The 10,788-nt window shown below is 47.9% G+C and overlaps 1 pseudogene; it reads right to left on the minus strand.

Moving 5' to 3' along the window:
• Nucleotides 1–9,548, minus strand: LOC134203458 (tetratricopeptide repeat protein 28-like; annotated as a pseudogene).
• Between the last annotated feature and the right edge of the window lie 1,240 nt (nucleotides 9,549–10,788).

Below are 10,788 nucleotides of genomic sequence, written 5' to 3' on the forward strand. Positions count from 1 at the left end.
AATAAAACCTTTTATTAATTAGAAAGCTACTCGTTATACATACATAGAATACCTAAGTTGATTATTTACACTTTGAAATGCATTGAAAACATAAAATAAATTCACTATCTATTGATGCAGTTCAGCTTAGTTCTAAGAAAAGAGTATTATTACCAAGGTTTGTTGGCAGGCATATTTTTACATTGTCCTAAGCCTGTTTTGAGACGAAAAATTACAATTTTATTACACCTCTATCGTATTAATCTCAAATCGGCTTTCAACTGTCGTTCAAACTCAAATATCTTTCTACTTTTTAGCTAGCATTAAACCACATTACCTAATCAGTTCGTTGTTTTCAAAAAATAATAGAACTTTAAAACTAGTTAAAATTTCTATCTTACATTGATTTAAAACATATTTTTATCATAAAATGAGCATTGAATTAATCCTAAAAATGGACGGTAAACCTAAGAATAATGTCACAATCGTAGCCTTTCGGAAGCTTATAAGTTTTATACATGGGGTTCACCCTTTACCTCAAATAAACAAAACTTTTACTCGTTGCTTATTTGTTCCTTTGCATTTGGTATGGGACCAAATAAATGTGCGCATAGTTTCAACTCTTGTGAAAAAGACTACTAAATACATGGCGCTCTAATTAACATCTAGTTTTTTTTACCTGTGCCCTAATTCAACGGCCATCGTATATAAAAGTTACTCATCTCGAGCTCTACGTGTCAATAATATATTTACTTCTCTGGTTAGGATTCGCCCCGGACGTGACTCCCAACGCAGCTTGTTGTGCTTGGGCAACTTGTTGTTGTTGTTGCTGCTGCTGTTGCCCCAAGCTTCCGGTTCCACCTTGTTGAGATCCGTTCCCACTAGACTGTCCGCCTACCGTGATCTGTGACTGTTGACTCTTGGAGGTGGTGACTGTTACCGTGGATCCGGTGATATCGGTCCTAAAACTCCCGGAACACTGGGAATCCGCTACGCTTCGGCCGTCTCCTTCATCACGGCGCGAGAGATCCGAGAAGGGACTTCCGCCGCGCTTCACAACCGTTGATAGGGAGTTCTCCGTCGACGAGGACATGTTGCTAGTTAGGCCACTCACCGTGGACTTCAGTTGTTTCTGCTGTTCGAGGATGTCTGCTGTGGTGAGGTCCCCGGGTTTCACGATGTTTGGCGTCACGTTACTCAGCCAGGGCTTCGAGTTGGATTTCTTGGTAATGGTGGTTGCTCCGAGAGCAGCGGTCATGGCGGCCACGGCAGCTACTGTCGATGTAGTGCTGCATCCGCATAGCAAGTCGGACGGGCTGTTGCAGATTGTACACTGGCCTTCTTCCAGTTTAGTGGACGTGGTTGCATTCATTTCGATCTCGTTCATTGCTTCCGCTAGGTTTCCGACTGTTAGAGCACTTGGTTTGTTGAGCATGGCAGCTGCAGTGGAGGATTTGATATCGGGGGAGTCTTCGTAGTTTTTGCTAAGCAAGAGTTTCGACAGCGAAGGAGCAAGCCCAAGACCGATGTTACGTTCGTGGTAGACTTCCGAAATAGTTGGAGTCATTTCGCGACTCATATGGCGTAGAATGGAATCTTGAATGTTCTTACTATTGGTCTTCTCTTTAGAAGAGCCACTAGTGGAGGGCATGCTAGATGACATGCTTGTAGTTGGTGGTTGTTTTAGACCAAGTTCTGCCGGAGTCTCAGTAAGAGGAATTACCTCAGCTTCCGATGGATTGAAGTAAAGTTTGCTAGCATTCAAATTCAAAGTGCGCTCGTCGTCTGGGAGAGTGGATAGAGGCTTTCTAGGTGGCGCAGTATGGTTGCCTAAGCTAGACGAAGATATCTCCGTTCTACAACTAAGACGATCCATAAACGCAAACTGATCCACCATCTTGCTGCGGGTTATTGTTGAAGTTCCATGTGGAGGAGGTTGTTGCACAGGTTGCATCTTCAATTTACGGCTTCGCATGCTCTGTAAACTGTGTGCTAAACTAGTCAGCTTGCTGCTGATCGAAGCGGCGTTTGAGCTGGAAGGCAGGTCAAAGCTTCGCTCAAATTCTGAATCCGAACTAGTCGATTCCAGTACGTTAAGAGTTTTACCGTTTGTTTGCGTCTTTCCAACGGCTCCACCGTTGACGTTGTTGTAAACTGGCGCTAGAGGTGCCAAAGGTCTTAGACTGTCAACCATTGGTAAAGTTTGCCGCGGCGGTGGAAGGGGTGGCAAATTGTGGTGACCTTTGGTTGGCTCTTCGTAAAACGGTTTGCATGTCCGGAGCCTTCCCAATCGGTAGCCGAGCTGGCAGAACTCGAACTGTCAGGTCTTCGCATATTGGGGTTCTGGTGGTGATGACCCTCACGAACTGTTTCGTGGCCGTAGGTACCTATGCCGTTGTTTGTATACAGATTACGAATACGGGTTTGGTGCGCTAAAGCAAGCGATACATTGGGGTCTACATTCTGAATTGTGACTGGCGGGCTGGGAGTGAAAGCTGCATCGCTTTCCCCACCGCCGCCAGGTCGAGATACCTTGATGGTTCCTCGTAGACTCGAATAGCCAAGTCCCTTGGCTAAATGATCGCTCTTCATGAGAATTTGCTGAGTCGTGTATCCGTCGGACAGTTCGCTATCGGTCGTATTTGCCAAACTGGAGTCTAGATTGGTTGCATTGTTCGTTGGTTGTGATTGCGCTTGAGCTTGTTGTCCACCGAGAGGCATTTGCCCAGATGTTTCCGTTTGTCCTCCATCGGGTTCGCCGCGTCGTCGAACATAGGAGATGAAGGCACTTCTAGTACTAAGGAATGGTACCCGTCGAAAAGGTAACGGTGGTCTCGGGAAGTTGTAGCTAGCCTGACTTTTAACCGTTCCAGCTGGAGAAACGCTACGCTGCTGCTCCGGAGCTGTTGGGGTAGGGCTTGGCACCTTGGCTTGCGGATCATCGGAAGCGTCCTCGTTCAGCGATTCTGAGCTGCTGCTAGATTCAATTCCAAGGCTTTTAGGAGCCTCTTGGGTATCTACAAAAATAAAAAATAAAAATTAGAGGACTCATCCAAAGTATAGCTTCAATTCAAAACTTACCGAATAAAGCAAGCAATGACTGCAGAACAAATTGACAATTTCGACGGTTGGCTTGTTTTCCGGTTCGCAGAGTAACTTGGTCTTGTCCAACTTCCATCAAATCAAATCCAAGTGAAGCCAACAATTCGTGGCATCCGGAAACTCGCCACAAGCGAACGCTCAACGGGATGTCAATGCTTTCGTTGTCGATCGTTCCCTTTGATGGGAACTGCGCCACCACGTTTCGCATGACTCCGATTATCTCGTCGGCGATCTCCGAATTATTCACCAACTTGGAAAGCGCATGCAATGTGGTAGGTGATAAGCCTAACAGGGCTTGTAAACTTGCTGAGCACTGCGATAAGCGATCTTCCGGGTCCGTCTGTGGGAAAAATACGCTCGAAGGAATTCCGTTGGCCGCCGGTTCAAATCGGAATCCGACGGCCATCAGAAGATCCTTCCATCCGATCACGGGTCCGGCCTTGTTTTCGATGCTCTTCTGAGTCGTATACATGGCATTCTTCTGTCCTCGATGAATACGCTGCAAACTCTTCTCTACGAGATGGAGACACACGCGGAGAGCGTCTCGACACTTGTCCGGAGTTCGCATCAATTCACACAAAGCTTGACCGATCAAGGCGACCTTATTTGATAGTCGTACATTGCCTCCGATTAATATGAAACCTGCCCAATTGGCCGGATGAGCAAAGTGCTTCGTATGTTGAACGGTCTGCATGGCTTCTGCTAATGCCTTTGCTGCCCGTGTGCCCTGCAACAAGGCTGAGTAGAAAGCTCTCAGTAGAATCTTTGCTGCCGTTTCTGGGACAGGCCAGAGTGAAACCAGAACAGCTCCAGTGCCGGCGAATAACCAACTTCCGGCTAGATTGGCCACCCCCGTTCCAGTGATTGGTTCAACAGAGTGATACGAACTCAGCACTACCAACTTGGCGCTCAGCTTCATGGCCAGCAGGTCTGTGGCACTCAGAATAAAGTCCGACAGCGGCGGGATTTCCATATTGTTCGACGACATGTCCGCGTTGTCGTCTTCGTTTTCCATTTCTCCGGACGAATTCGGATAGAATCGCTTCTGTGATTGAGAATCTAGGACTTCACCGGGACTAAGAATAACTGCACCCAACTTCCAGCTTACATTTGCTGCAAAATGGACACATTCGGCCGCGGTCAGTTCGGAAACGATGGTTTCTTTTGTGGCACTGCACGACACCAGCGGTTTCGTATTCAGCATGTCCGAAACCATAGCGGCTTCCTGTAGCGATGCAGGTGACTCACTCCAACCCCAGGTTTCGGATAGAGATGATGGGATTTTGGGACCTCCGATGACCAATGCACTGTTGAGGCCTTCAGCTAAAATTTGAGGTAGAAATAGTAAAACTTTTGGAGGAAATCGTCGATTAAAAAATATTTACCGGGCTCTCGGGTCTTGGTTCGACTTTTTTGGCGTAGAATATGTAATGATGGAACTGTTAGTAATGAGCATCGCTCGGAAAGATATTCTCCAGACTCATCACCACTTCGAAGAATTGCAAATGGTACTAAGTAAAGCTCTTTTTCCAAAACCAAGATTAACTCACGGCGACCGATTCGGGATGCTAAGGAAACAAAATATGTATTAAGGAACGTTTTTAAATTGAAGAACATTCTTCTCTACTTACTGGTACTGATGTCCGGCAGAAGATCTTCAAATGGTGCCAACAATAAATTGTAGAGTACGTGTAGGCAAGAAGGCCCTTGCCATGGTGGTAGCATATTGGATCGCCGAGATCTCGTTGAACCCTGGAGGCTTCCAATGGATCTGGAAACGTCGAACATATTAACACACCCATCATTTCGAAGCCTTCATTTTCTGCCTTACCTGGTAGATCCTTGTAAACTGGCCACCGATCCACCAACGCTTCCTAAGCTGAACAACGAGCTTAGAGAGTAGTTACTCGAGTTGAGCAGATGGTTTCTGTTCACCATTCTCAGGAAACCAGCCCTCTCGTTGGAAAAATCGTCAATCAGGTTTTCGTTCGATGACTTCCAACCACTTCCGTCACCTTCCTGTAGTACACTGCCGGAGTTCACACCCAAACTATCCCGCACGAAATTAATATACTGATCTAATAGGCTTCCATTTATGTCTCCGTTTTCACCACCGGCGGGTTTCTTCTTCATCTGCAACGACTGTTCATCAATCTTCGCTACGTGGAATCGAACGATCCTCTTTTGCGGCGACAGGAACCACGCAAACAGCTCACTACCCGCCAAGCTGTAGTAGATTACGTTGGTCTTGCTCTTGTTGACTGTGTCAAAGATGTACTCGCTGCATGTGAGCAGTGTTTTTCGATTGTTCAATGAATTCTCCGCACTTTGGTTCGAGTCTGCACCCATCCGAGATCTGCAACGCTCGGCCGCCACTAGAGCCTCTTCGTTCCGTCCCAAATTAACCAATATTCTCTGCAATGTTTGATAACAGGACGTCTGTAGATCGTACAAATTGGTCCTTGCTTCTGGAGTAACTTGATCACTTCTGATGGATTCTAAGATCTGTGCAGCACTTTCCATCTGCTGACGGGAGTTGTCTTCATCTCCTGATGCAAGCAGTGAGAGACCCAAGCGGTATCGAATTTTCGCTTCATCTTCAAGTTTATTTAGGGACTGAACAATCGCCAGACCTTGACGGAGAAAACTGACTGCCTGTACCACCTGCTCCATGGTGTGGTAAACTCGGCCCAACGATAAGCAAGCGTGAGCTTTTGTCAGTCGATCAGTGGTCAGAGATAACTGTTTTTCAAAATATCGCACTGATTCGGCGTAGTTCTTCAGCGATTCGTACACTGATCCCAGATTACCACAAGATCTTGCCTGCAAAGCTGCATGCCCCATATTTTCACATAAGTCCAAGTCTTGTTTGTGCAACCGCAGAGACCCCTCGTAGTCTCCCATTTGTTGAAACACTCCTCCTAAACCACTTATCGCGTCTGAGGTTAACGCCCGATCACCCAGCTCTCGCGCAATATCCCTCTGATGCTCTAAACAGTTAATCGCTTGTTCGTAATTACCGAGGGCACTATGAATACTTCCCAAATCACCGTACGCAGCGGCTTTCGCTTCCGGATTACCCAACTCGTGGGACACTACCAGTCTCTTCTCTAAACACACTAAAGCTTCCTGTAGATTACCAACCGACTTGTAACAATTTCCCAAACCACGATAGGCACGTTCCTGATCTCGTGGGCTCTGCAACGCGATTGCTAACGCTAAATGTCGTTCGTGGCACTTGATTGCTTCTGCGTGATAATCGCCCAGAGCGTCGTAACAATCCCCCAAATGCCCGAGTGCTCGGGCTCGATCGTGCTGAGCTGTAGGCGTGTTTACTTGCTCCAACGTCCCCAACTGTTGCTCTAGATAACCAATAGCGTCTTCGTAGTGGCCCATATTCAACCGGGCAATTTGAGGTTTCCAAATGCTTGTGCCTCCACTGCCGAGTCCTGCAATTCTTGTGCCCTTTCCAGCTGCTCTTGGTAGCACTTGACAGCATGCGTATAATTTCCGAGTGCCATATGAACCGCTCCCAGATGGCCGTGCGCTCGACACTCACCGGGCAGGTCGCCCATTTCTTGTCTCAGCGTCAGTTCTTGAGTGTGGTATCCTAAGGCTTTGTCAAACTTCTTCAGTAGTCGATGTGCCAAACCAAGTGCTCCACACGCGGCAGCCTCCATTCCGCGTTCCTCGCTTGCCTTGCAAGCGATAGTTGGCGTTGATACATTTTGATTGCTTCGTCTACGTCGCCCATTCGAATCAGGACATCACCAATATTCCCCAAGGCACGGAACTTGCCAGGTAGATGATTGGTCATATGAGCTATCGCCAAGAAGTATTTTTGACACTCAAGAGCGCCTGCCGTATTTCCGAGTGCTAGATGGGCCAGCCCGAGGTTACAATAGGCTCGACCCATGTTCATTTTGTTCTGGAGGTCCTTGGCCAGCGCCAGGTCTTGATCATAGTAGCGTACTGCTTCGCGGTAGTTCCCAATACAGTAGTGAGCATATCCGAGAAAGTGACAAGCCTTACCTTCGGCTGCGACGTCCCCGAGTTCTTGAGACAGCATTAGGTATTGTTCATAGTAGGGAACTGCTTGGGCGAATTCTTGACGAGAGCTTAGGCAGTTTCCGAGGTTGAGAAGAGCGCAGGCTTCACCAGCGGTGTCCTTCAGTTCGCGAGCTATGTTAAGATGGGCTCGGTAGTGCATCAGGGCCATATCATGAGCTCCTAGCGCCTGGTAGGCTACCGCCAGGTTTCCATGAGTGGAGGCTTCAGCGCTACGATCATGCACTTCCTTACTGATGATCAATTCTTGTTTATGATATTTGATGGCTTGTTCGTAGAATCCAGCAGCGGAGTATGCGTTACCGATATTGCCATAGGCTCGCCCCATTCCTGCTTTATCTTGTAGTTGGCGGGCGATAGTGAGATGGGCTTGATGAAGTTTCAATGCTGCGTCATGCTCACCGAGAAGTTGGTACACTATACCCAGATTTGAACAAGCACGGCCTTCTCCGACTTTGTCTCGAGCTGCTAAAGCCATTTCAAGTTGTTTTTCATGCCATCGTTTCGCCTGATGAAAATCATGTCCACAACGGGCAGCGTGACCAAGGCCGGCATACGCGCGAGCCTCAATAGCACGATCTCCAAGTTGTTGAGCTATTCGAAGGACGTTTTCGTGGTAGGTGATCGCTTGAGTGAAATTCCGCTTGTAGTGATAACTGGATCCAAGATTGCTGTAAGCACGAGCTTCTTCGACTTGGTTGCCAAGCTTCCGTGCGAGACGAAGATGTTGCGTATGGCAGTCCACAGCAGAATCAAATTCACCCATCGCTAAGTATACTGCCCCGACGTTTCCTATTTCACGGGCTTCTTGGAGACGATCTCCCATTTGCTTTACGAGTTGAACGCACTGTTTGTGTGATGCCAATGCATTTGGATAATCACCAATGGCTGTGTAAACGTGTCCCAAAGATGTCAGAGCTGCCGCAGCAGCTTGTATCCTTGCACTTCATCGCCAAAACGAGTTGATAGCGATGAGATGTTAGAGCTTCTTTGTAAGATCCCTGACTGAAGTAAGCCGAGCCAAGATTCCCGTGCGCACGACACTCACCCGCGGTATCACCAAGACTCTTCGCAACAGCCAAGTCCTGTTGCATGTACGCGATTGCTTTGTCTAACTGATTTAGTGCCCAATGGGCCGAACTGAGAGCACTGAACACTGACCCTCGTAACTTGAGGGAACACGACCCTATCCGGAGGGCCGATTCTAGCACTGTAACCGCCGAATGATACTGCCCGGCACCAAGTAATTCCTGTCCCACAACTGATATCACAACGAATGGCGATTGATCTAGTTTCATGGCTTTCAACTGTTGGAAGGTTGGCTCGAGCGCATGACGTAACGGGCTCTTGATCGAGGCTTCCACAAGTCCCGCAAGTAGTTGCTTCGAGTTAGCGTCCTGGGCGAGACCCGAGCTGAACGCTGCCAGTGCTTCGCCGTACCGTCCAAGACACTGCAGCGCAACGCCTTGTCGAAAGTAGGCCTTCGGCCACTGAGGGCAAAGTTCTCTGGCCCTAGTAGCATCTTGCAGGGCCAGCGCAAACTGACCCTGCTTGAGTCGGGCTGCCGAGCGATTACTGAAGAGTATGTGATTGCTGGGGTCCAAAGCCAGCGCGTCTGTGTAGAGCTGCACTGCCGTGGTGAAATCCCCATTTTGGCAGGCAGTATTTGATTGGCGCACTTTCTCCAGGAATAGCGCGCTCGATTGGCGGCCGGTAGTTCCGGCGTGCCTTCCGGTTCGTTCTGAAAATAGAGGAAAAAATCGAAAAATACCACGTTAACAACGTCTCTACGTTTGGGATCGCGACAGGTAATTATGAGGTTCGTGTGCTTGTGTGTCTCTTTTTCCCTGTCGGAATGGAATGATGGAACTAGGCTATACGACGTACCGAAAAATAAACTCGGACAGTTGGAGCTTGTGTGCCTCATCGAACACAGAGCAGAGAAGCGCAAAGAAAGTCCACCGCGCGGAGAGGGAGAGTGAGTGAAACTGGTGATCGTGGAACAAAACGGCACCGATCGTGAGGTCTGCCTTTCGCGGTCGTCGGTTGGAACTAAACTGAACGCGAGAGTCGGGAATTCGGACCCGAAAGGTGATCTTTACAAACGGAAAAACGAAGTAATCAGGGGTGAGAGTTGCCTTTGCGCTCAATGCTGCTCTCATATACCTGCTCTCGCAGTGATCGTTACCTCATTCTGTTTTATCGTATCTTCGTGGTACATTGCAGCAACGCAATGTCTTCTTGTAGGCATTTTTCATCTGTAGTTTCACCCAAACTCGAACGCAACGAATACGGGCGAAGATTTTGATAAATAAATTGAAGGAGGTATACGTGTAATCAATTATTATGATTGCTATCATCTTTACCGCATGATTTCGCTCTTCGTTTCTTTTGGTCATCGCTCTCTTTCTGTGATCAATCGTTGGAAAGGTTCAATTTTATTCGGCTTTCTGTAGATCAAATTTTGCATGTTTTTCGTCTGGTAGATTGTTTTTTTATTATGTACTTTTATTCAAAAGCTTGTTGCTGTGCTGAAACAGATGCGAAGAAAAGGTGTTCAGAATAGCATTTCACTGTTTGTAGGAAACGCGAGGTTGGCATTGTAAAACAATTATTGTCAGTTGGATGATCGTAACCGCAGGTAAACTGTTGGCAGCACTGCACTTGTTCCAACGAAGGGTCGATAAATAATTATCCAGTTTGATTGCCTTCTCTATCTCTTGGTTACTTATCTCTAATTCTCAACGTAACAAGTGATCGCTTCTCTCTTTCTCCTGACCAAGGCGAGAGAACCGATCAAAAGCCGAATCAACTTGAGCGGAGCTTACTTCGTCGCCACCGAGCAGAGACGAAGAAAATTAATCGGATGTCGGTTTTGCACGGGTGTAATTTTTCAAGAATGCTTCTTTCGCGCATCTTTTTCAGGCCAAGATCGAGTTGAGGGCAACGGAAAGGGGCCGCACACCGTCAGAAGAAGATTGGAAACATTTTTTCCCTTGTCACCGGTTGCGTCCGAACGTGGCTGAAGTTCGGAGCTCGGTGCGAGAATGTTTGCGATGGTATTGGTGCTGAAGGAAAGGGAGCTTGTATGTGGGTATATGTGCAAGGCAAGCGCGCGAAGGGAAACGATCTAATCAGCGCTAATTAATCTGCTGTTGGAGCTCGATGTTCCTTCGCGCCCGCCGAAGTTGTCCCGATGGATGTAGGACGATGAGGTCCACTCGCCAAGGAGCGGGCTTACAGCAGCAGCAGCAGTAGTAGCGGGACGAAAGGAGATGTAACGCAGGCATCAAGCGCTCTTGGCAAGGCCATCATCATCTCCATCATCCGGATAAAGGCTTTCTTCTTCCCTTTTGTGGTAAAGTGGAGTGGATCGATCGTCAGTGTGCGAGTGCGGGATCTGGCGGAGGCAACGCGGTAAGTTGAAACCGAAATAGATAATGGAATTTTGATAAGGGTTTTCTTTTCTTGGGCAGGGCGGAGCGAAGCGAAGGAGGAGATGCAGCAGCAGAAGACAACGAAGCAGGTAGTCTACGGAGTGATTGGAAGGCGGTAGGTTTTTGTTCGGGCGGTCGGCCGGTCCATTGCCAGAAGAGAAGAAAAGCGTACGATCATCGGTGAGAAAGCAGCAGCGCTGAG

Source organism: Armigeres subalbatus, unplaced genomic scaffold, assembly GCF_024139115.2.
Source record: "Armigeres subalbatus isolate Guangzhou_Male unplaced genomic scaffold, GZ_Asu_2 Contig1858, whole genome shotgun sequence".
NCBI lineage: Eukaryota > Metazoa > Arthropoda > Insecta > Diptera > Culicidae > Armigeres > Armigeres subalbatus.